The sequence below is a fragment of the Amblyomma mixtum genome, chromosome 4 (assembly GCF_055824585.1).
Source record: "Amblyomma mixtum isolate Tamu chromosome 4, ASM5582458v1, whole genome shotgun sequence".
In the NCBI taxonomy this organism is placed as follows: Eukaryota; Metazoa; Arthropoda; class Arachnida; order Ixodida; family Ixodidae; genus Amblyomma; species Amblyomma mixtum.
This window is the reverse complement of record NC_143015.1, coordinates 99,249,184-99,256,669: the sequence shown is the minus strand read 5'-3', so window position 1 is coordinate 99,256,669 and position 7,486 is coordinate 99,249,184. Positions and strand designations below refer to the sequence as shown.

The 7,486-nt window shown below is 47.8% G+C and overlaps 1 pseudogene; it reads right to left on the bottom strand.

The window, feature by feature from the left end:
- Positions 1 to 1,245: 1,245 nt before the first annotated feature.
- Positions 1,246 to 7,223, bottom strand: LOC149347580 (uncharacterized; annotated as a pseudogene).
- Between the last annotated feature and the right edge of the window lie 263 nt (positions 7,224 to 7,486).

Here is a 7,486-nt window from a genome sequence, read left to right as displayed (position 1 = left end):
TTGGTTTCGCAGCTTAAAGCGGGGCTAAGGATTCCAGTACTGGTTACAACGGACAACGGCGACGGTGGCGGGCAACGGCGATGACGACGCCGCGAAGCGGTGAAACCGGCACCAAAGAGCTGCGGTCTAAAAATTCTGCGGACAGTTTACCATGGCTTAGCGCGGAATTCCGTGCAAAATAGTGCTCGAGCTGAACTGAATTATAATTGGTTTTTTGAGGAAAGTAAATGGCAGTATCAGTCTCACATATCTAGGTGGACACCTGAACCACGCCGGGGTGGGTGAGCAAGAAGGAAGAGAGAAAGATGTGCCGTGGTGGAGGTCACCTCAAAACATTAGTACAAAGGAACAGTGGGAGGCTCTGTGTCCAGCTGGGACCTGCAAGATTGACGCCAGCTGGATCGTCAGGCCCCGGCGGCAGCGACCGCCGCTGGGGTTCTGAACTAAGTACTCCAACCACCTCTCAAGACCCTTGAACATTTATTACTGTGCATAATAAACGTGCTACTCCTACTACTACTACTCCGGAATAATTTCGACCACCTGGGGATCTTTAACGTGCACTGACATCGTACAGCACTCGGGTGCCTCTTGCGTTTCGACTCCATCGAAACGCCGCTGCCGCAATCGGGTTCAAACCAGGGTACCCGGGCTCAGTAGACGAGCGCCTTGACAAGTGAACCACCGCGGTGAGCACGCTCGAGCTCCCTATTCACGCCGTTCAGCTCGGCGAAGTTCGTTAGAATGCCCCGCCTCCCACTTTGTACTTACGACAGCGTCCTGTGTATCGAGTGCCGCCAGGATGGAGACGTCTGATCAGGTGGGCAGTGACACGAAGAATGACGACATACGCAAGGTTGTGCAAAAAACTAATTCAAAACCAATAAATCACTCTTTCCTAGTGGTCTCTACAAAGCAGTGTAAAGCGTGGCTCGGCCACCCTAGTCGTATCCGACTGGTTAGAAATGCATTCGCCAGCCTCAGGGAGTGTTTTCATCATAACCTCCATACCCCCCCCCCCCCTCCCCCCATCGTTTGTTAGATACCCGGCGGACAATACGGCCCATCTGATCTCCAATCTTGGGGAGATTCTGCAGGGTTGTATCGATCTTGAGGATGCGGCGAATAAAGAGTCCCTACACTCTTACCTCATCGTGTTCAGGGATAGGGCCGCTAGCAAGGGAGGCACTGCGGGTTTGGCCTAAGGTGCACGAAGTCTGATTTGGTCTCGGAGCATTCCAGGCCTCAGCGGAGAGCGTGTACGTCCACGATAGTCGCCGCTTGTTGCTGGTTGTCCTCGATCTGTTGCAACGAACCATGTGTTGCCCAGAGCGTGATGTATTCGGCATGCAGGGCATACCTGATGCATTGGACATCATCAAGCAGTGCGGGAAGGTGAACCATGGCGAAATTAAAGAGGAGGGGAGAGAGGACTGCTCCCTGTGGAGTTCCTCTGGTACCTAGCGGGTACTGTCCATGCTCCTGGTCTTGGGTGCGTATATAGGTTTGCCGATCAGTGGAAAATAGGAAAGTTTCCTAATTCAGCGCCATCTATCGAGTGAAACGCGAAGCCTTAGCTGCCGCCATTAGCTTGGCGAGCCACTCCGGTCGCATCCGTGCACGCACGCAGACGCGACGCCGTCCGTGCGGAATCGCCCGCTTTCCCCGCGTTTCACAACCGCTGTGTTGAGAATTACCCGCATCATGCCCGTTCACTGCTGTGTGCCACTGTGCAAGCAAAGAGGAGTGCTCGACGAAAACGGCTCGAAGGCAAGTACACTCATTATCAACCTTTTCTCCTTCATGCACTTAGTTCGTGCGTGACCTTGCGTCTACTTCTTTTGTTGTAGGTGTCCTTCTATTCCTTCCCAAGGGACGCTTATTGGAAGAAGAGGTGGCTGATTGCCATTAAACGTGACGAGGGGAAGTTTTTCAAGGTCACAAAATTCACCAAAATGTGTTCTAGGCATTTCGTGGAAGACTGCTATCTTCGAAACGTAGCGGGGAATCGGCGTTTTCTCAGACAAGATGCTGTGCCGACTGTGTTTGCCTTCTCTGCGCCGAAGCCTCCGCCGAGAAGAATATTACCATCTAAGCATAAGTTGATATTATATTGTGACGACTGAAAGAGAAAATTCAGGGGGCACTTTGGCTCTGAAGTGCTGTAAGGCGAAAGCGTTTCCTGGCCACTGTTGTTTTTATTTACTTTTTATTTTTCATATTGTTTTTTATTTATATTTGCTCCATTTCTTAAGTTTATTGTTTTTATTTTCACATCTTATTTTTATTTGGTGTTTACTTTATTTTTATTTTTTATTTTCCTTTTCTTGGCTTTACTCGTTTTATTTTATTTATGAAGCTCATGCATTCACTAGATGCGCCTTTATTCATGCTGGAACCTTGAGCCTTTTAAGCAGTGACGCCGAAAGGCGCACGAATCTGCCGACGCGTCTGTCGACACGGCTGCCGACGCGTCTGTCGACACTCCTGCCGACGCGTCTGCTAACGACAGTATGAGGCATTAAAGGCTTTCGCCTTAAAACCTCGAAACAGGCATTCATGCAGCATAAACTCTGCCACCAAAAGTGCTAGTGCCGCTACATCCGACCTTGTGCCGCCCACCGATGTTGTCACCGAGCCACCGGAGGCGGCGGAAATGGGCGACGGGAGCATTCCTGCCGAGGCCAGCTCATCGAGCAGCATCGGTGACGACCCTGCGTGCGATTGTGTGTGCTCGCGGGAAATGGCGGACCTCAAGCAAAAAGTTGAAGCTCTGATGGCACATATTGAAACCCTTGAGGCAAAGCTTAAGGGCCAGGCAGAGGAACTGAGCTTAGCAAAAGCCTCTTTCTACAGGGTGCAACGTGAAGGTGAGCTTGTAGAAGCTAAAAATGTGCAGCTTGAGAAACGACTGAGTCGAAAATTTTCCATTGAATGTTTTCAAGACAGCCCTGAATACATAGCATTCTACACGGGCCTTCCAAGATATGAGGCTTTCATAAGCTTTTATGATTTCCTTGATCCAGGGGAGAACTGCGAAAATGTTAAGGCCTGGTCAAGGAGCTATAAGGAGGGCACTAACAATGCTGGAAGACCCCATTTGCTGCCTGCCAAGGAGCAGCTGTTCTTAGTGCTCGTGGGGCTTCGTCTTGGTCTGCTCGAAAAAGACCTGGCCTACAGGTTTAGGATTTCACTGGCAACAGTATCTAGGTTGTGCGCGACCTGCATTAGTTTCATGTACTTGCAGATAGGCCAGCTTAACCTCTGGATGTCTAGAGAAGAAGTAAATGAGTCAATGCCAGCTGTGTTTACCACACAGGGGTACTGAAGTGCTAGAGAAATCATAGATGCAACAGAGCTATAGCACCAGATGGGACGATCACTTTCTTGTCGAAACTATTTCCCGGGTCGATTTCTGACAAGGACTTGGTGCAGAAATGTGGATTTCTGAAGCTCGGGTTTCAGCCTGGAGACACAGTCATGGCTGACAAGGGATTTAATATAGATGACCTCCTTAGTAAGATTGGTGTCGCACTGAATAATCCTCCATTTTTACGGAGAGACTTTTTCACAGCAGAAGTAACCGGAACACAAGAAATAGCAAAATTAAGGATTCATGTTGAGAGGCGTATTCAGCGCATCAAAGCATTCCACATCTTCGACAGGCCGGTTCCACTGAGTATAGCGCCTGTCGTCAATGAAATGTGGGCTGTTTGTGCATTTCTGACTAATCTCCAGAGCCCGCTTATAGGGTGCAACGATACTGAATAATGCATGCGCACTATTTGGTAGTATTTTCATCGCTGTAGATGTATGCATTTTCTTCCCTTCTTTGCAAATGTATAAGGGATGTTACTGTACGATGTTTTATTATGCTGCATGCTCTATTCAATGTATAGAATGCCTGGACTCCATCGGGCACAGCACATCTGCCCTTGCATCCAAGACCTCGCTGTCTGAATAAAAGGTTGGTTGGTTTATGGAGTTTAACGTCCCATAACGACTAAGACTAAGAATAAAAGACATTAATATCATTTGTATATGTTTCATGTCGAAATGTAATAGACAGTGAAGCAGTTGTGTTATCATTTTCCACGGCCTTTGATGACCTGTAGTTTATTGCTCTGCCAGAAATGGGAGAAGTGTGTCAAAGTAGAATTTGTCTAGCTTGTTTTTACATAGCTGCCAAGCAGTTTTATCGAACGTTATCCTTTCGATGACAATGAAATGTGGTGAATAGACAACAAAGTCTGCCCATGTGAGGCCAGTTAGTGCCATTTGGCCAAAAACTTGATAGTATTGAAAATCTTGGCGATGAAGCCTGATGACTCCGGTCACGTCCTTCACAAGCCATGACCCTTCTAGGTTCGGGAAATCTATATCCTTCATTGAGTAAGGACATTTGACCTCAACAATTCCATGGCTGCCTTCTTCTGGGTCCCAGACTATCCTATCTGGTGAGGCTCCCAGCCATGGGCAAGCTGGACTTACAGCAAATCCGCAAAAAAAAGTCTGCACATCGTGCTGCAGTGCCTGCATTGTCGTCACATATCGGCGTATGGCTTGCTGCTCATTTGAAATGCCGTACCTGAAATGAAGATACCAAAAATAGTCGTCCACACTGCACTGAAAAGCAATATCTCCAGTTCACACAGAAGGCTGCCAGTGAAAGCAGAAATATGGTCATTAAGTAACCCATGCCGAACAATATTAGCTATCTTATAATTGTATTAAACTTTGTTGCACCAGAGTGAAGCTGTTGTATCGAAGTGCCTTCGAATGTGTGTCTGTCAAAATGAACCGAGTTTGTTACAAGACGGCATGAACACTTATGGCGAAATAACCTCTGCATGGATGGAAGAAATATTTTTTTCATGTCCAAGTTTGAATAAGAATGTACAAAAGCAGGGAGCACTAAATATTCATAAAGAGTTTTATTTCATGCACTGAACTTTTCGTTACTTTTGCATGCTTTTATGCTACCAGTGTTTTTTCACAGCGCTGCTAAAGGTTTCATGGCACATCAACTAGCCCTTACTGCCCTCTTCCTGCGATTATGTGATGCATTACTACAGGCCCCTTCATAGGCTGAGTCACTTTGGGATGTTAAACCCCATAAACCAAACCGTTACTACAGAGTCAATGTCCCGGCTTGTGTTCATACCAAAAAAAGGCGTCATAAAATGTAACACACTGCAACAGGTCATCCTAAAAGATTGATGCATTTTAAAAGCAGTGCATGCAAGCATTAGTCTGAGCACAAGACTATTTTTACATGTAAAAATGGTGCTTACTGGATTGCACTAACTCGTGACAGGTCCCTCTCGGCAGTCAAGTTCTTGAGCCCCTTCGCTGTCGAGTTCTCCCGCTTCATAACTGCACCAAAGTTGGATGCGGTCAGCCGTTGACGGCGGACTGCCTTCCATGCAGCACTCTTATTTTGCCCACGGGTACTTTTCTCCAGTTGAAGAGCCTCGGTGATGGTGAGAGTTAGTGACTGCAAAAAAAAAAAAACTGAATAATATGCTTGCTTAGGTAAAACCAGGTAGACTCCAGCAGCAGCTCTGCTTCGACTAGCAGATTTGTATTTGAGAGCAACAACAATTTGCTGTGCATGATGGTTGAAATATATGTGCACATATGTTTACGCAGAATAAGTAGCTACATTCAGCACTTTAACATATTAATACACCATTCTGCGTTATACGCACGTATGTTATATGCACTTAAGAAAATAAAACTCAAAGCTGCAGCTGTGGACATTTTTTGGACATACTAGCCACATTCTTCTTACCATACATTATTCAAATGCGACATGTGTATTTACCTCAATTATGGCTTTCTGTGGTGGTGGCAGGTGTTGAGCTGAAGCCACTTACACAGATGTTGAACGGATTATAGCTGGTTCTGGTGGAACAGAGTCGGCGCCTCTCACTGTGGAACCCAACTTGATGTCTGGACTAACATGGCTCGAGAAATGGCGAGGCACTAATGGCTTCCGGCACCATCACATACTGCCTTCGCAAGTTTCTCCATAGGAAGAATTTGCTGTTTTCACTGTCATTGCCTGCAAGTGCTCTGAAAATGGGGTTGGTTCCAGTGCTGAGAGGTCTCGTCCGAATTTCAGAGCAGCCTTTTTGACATCCCCTGCAAGCCTGGGTTTTTTGCGCGCTTCGTAAAGTCGAGAAGCCGTGGCACACTCCAGACCATCGGGCCGTACGGATCTCCAATCTACATCGTCTACTGCGCTCCACGATATCTTGTCTCCACGCGGTCGCCTCCACTTTTGCGGCAGTTCCGTGCAAGACAACTCAGGCGGCAGTTCTTCGTATCCTTGCTTCTTTAGTAGCACAATAGTCTTCAGCAATGCCAGAGCGTGGTATCACGCACCGTTCTCCCGCGCAGCGCACTCACATGTGCAGCCTTCGATGAAGCCGTCTTGCGTTATCACAGCACTGACTTGATAATGCGATGCAGTCTTCTTCTGGCTTCTAAAGCATCGAGCGTGCATACGCACGAACGTGCAGTCACTGCAAAAGAAAAAAAAGACGATCAAAGTAACTAACATTCTTACAGCACGAACGAAGTGAAAAAATAGCAGGCACTCGGTTTAACTAGCCATGCCTGCTCTCCAGTGCAGCCCCATAAAGAATGAGAGTTTGTATGACAGTTTAGAGAACACAATGATCATTTATATAGCAAAGAGCGCTGGAAAACAATAAAAGCACAGTCGCACAATGTGGCAGGTTACCGTGTTGTGAATGATGACGTTTCGATGGAATCGCACTGAATGTAGCTTTCGGCGACAAACTTGTGGCTGCGGTCATCGTTCCGCTTGCCGAGGCTCCTTGAAGCGCTGTAAGCTTGTATTCTGTCGGTGGTCAGGCTCTTCGGAATAATAGAGAGGCTTCTGGTCCACGACATAGCTAACGAAGGAGAGTTACACTGTCCAAATGGGCTCAGTAAAGCAAGGGAGAACGCGGAGGCTTTCAAAGCAGCGTAGCAGCGGGAGCCGTCGCCAAGCTAATGGCGGACGACACCGGCGACCAGTGTTGCCGGACCGAATTAGGAAATTCTCCTATCGTCTGATCTACCTAAACGCCTTGTGGCCACAGTTCGTCTGTGACTAATACGGCACTTTATCTCCACTTGCAGAAATGTGACAAGAACGCACTAGAGGCGATCCACCGCAAAATTGCAGAGCGCACCCTCGACGTCCCCATCACGACGTCCAATCAACGGCTCATCGATGACCAACACCTTTGAGGAGCTACGCGAGGCGCACTTCCACAATCACTACCTGCGGTTGAACAAATCCTCAGCCGCCAAAAGCCCCTTAAACCTCCTGCACATTGCCTACAAAGCGCATGCAGTGGAAGGGAAGACGGTTCCAGGCGACTGGCGCCACGCGGTGCAGCTCCAGCCTCTGCCACAGAACATGACGAAGGAGACTCAAAATGGCTGTCGAACCGTGCGCTTGACGGCC